Genomic DNA, 2,113 nt, shown 5'->3' with positions numbered 1-2,113 from the left:
TGCGCAGTGCCGATGGTACTGTTACCGACGACTGTGTCGCTAAAGCGGAGTTATTGAACGCAGTTTTTCGAAATTCCTTCACCAGGGAAGACGAATGGAATATTCCAGAATTTGAAACTCGAACAGCTGCTGGCATGAGTTTCTTAGAAGTAGACACCTTAGGGGTTGCGAAGCAACTCAACTCGCTTGAAACGAGCAAGTCTTCAGGTCCAGATTACGCTGATACAATAGCTCCCTACTTAGCAATCATATACAACCGCTCGCTCACCGATAGATCTGCACCTACAGATTGGAAAATTGCGCAGGTCGCACCAATGTTTAAGAAGGGTAGTAGGAGTAATCTGTCGAACTACAGACCTATATCATTGACGTCGGTTTGCAGTAGGGTTTGGAGCATATACTGTATTCAAAAATGATGAATCACCTCGAAGGGAACGATCTATTGATATGTAATCAGCATGGTTTCAGAAAACATCGTTCTTTTGCAACGCAGCTGGCTCTTTATTCACACAAAGTAATGGCCGCTATCGACAGAGGATCTTAAGTTGATTCCGTATTTCTAGATTTCCGGAAAGCTCTTGACACCGTTCCTCACAAGTGACTTATAATCAAGCTGCGGGCCTATGGGGTATCGTCTCAATTGTGCGACTGGATTCGTGATTTCCTGTCAGGAAGGTCGCATTTTGTAGTAATAGACAGCAAATCATCGAGTAAAACTGAAGTGATATCAGGTGTTCCCCAGGGAAGCGTTCTGGGACCTCTGCTGTTCCTGATCTATATAAATGACCTGGGTGACTGTAAGTAAGCTGTTTAGGTTTTTTTTTATGTGTAACGCTGCCGCCACATAGCGCTCTGTATGAAAATCACTGGCTGTGCCGTGTGCAGTATGTGGCTGGTTTGCATTGTTGTCTGCCATTGTAGTGTTGGGCAGCGGCAGCTGGATGCTAACAGCGCGTAGCGTTGCGCAGTTGGAGGTGAGCCGCCAGCAGTGGTGGACGTGGGGAGAGAGACGGCGGAGTTTTGAAATTTGTAAGAATGGATGTGATGAACTGATATATATATATATATATATATATATATATATATATATATATATATATATATATATATATAATGACTATTAAGGTAAATATATTGTTTGTTCTCTATTAAAATCTTTCATTTGCTAACTGCCTATCAGTAGTTAGTGACTTCCGTAGTTTGAAACTTTTAGTTAGCTGGCAGTAGTGGCGCTCGCTGTATTGCAGTAGTTCGAGTAACGAAGATTTTTGTGAGGTAAGTGATTTGTGAAACATATAGGTTAATGTTAGTCAGGACCATTTTTTGTAGGGATTTTTGAAAGTCAGATTGCGTTGCACTAAAAATATTGTGTGTCAGTTTAAGCACAGTCTTGTATAATTGTTTTAAGGGGACGTTTCATGACAATCCGAGCAGTTCTCTTAGGTTGTTCGGGAGTGGAGCGGTAGAGAGATAGTATGATTGTGGTTCGATGGACCCTCTGCCAAGCACTTAAATGTGAATTGCAGAGTAATCATGTAGATGTATATGTAAGGTCATCCGAAGACCAGTACCAGTTGCAAAGCGATTTAGAAAAGATTGCTGTATGGTGTGGCAGGTGGCAGGTGGCAGTTGACGCTAAATAACAAAAACTGTGAGGTGATCCACATGAGTTCCAAATGAAATCCGTTGGAATTCGATTACTCGATAAATAGTACAATTCTCAAGGCTGTCAATTTAACTAAGCACCTGGGTGTTAAAATTACGAACAACTTCAGTTGAAAAGACCACATAGATAATATTGTGGGGAAGGCGAGCGAAGGGTTGCGTTTCATTGACAGGACACTTAGAAGATGCAACAAGTCTACTTAAGAGACAGCTTACACTACACTCGTTCGTCGTCTGTTAGAATATTGCTGCGCGGTGTGGGATCCTTACCAGGTGGGATTGACGGAGGACATCGAAAGGGTGCAAAAAAGGGCAGCTAGTTTTGTATTATCACGTAATAGGGGAGAGAGTGTGGCAGATATCATACGCGAGTTTGGATGGAAGTCATTAAAGCAAAGACGTTTTACGTCGCGGCGAGATCTATTTACGAAGTTTCAGTCACGAACTT

The sequence above is a fragment of the Schistocerca gregaria genome, chromosome 6 (assembly GCF_023897955.1).
Source record: "Schistocerca gregaria isolate iqSchGreg1 chromosome 6, iqSchGreg1.2, whole genome shotgun sequence".
NCBI classification, from domain to species: Eukaryota; Metazoa; Arthropoda; class Insecta; order Orthoptera; family Acrididae; genus Schistocerca; species Schistocerca gregaria.
This window is presented reverse-complemented; position numbering follows the sequence as displayed.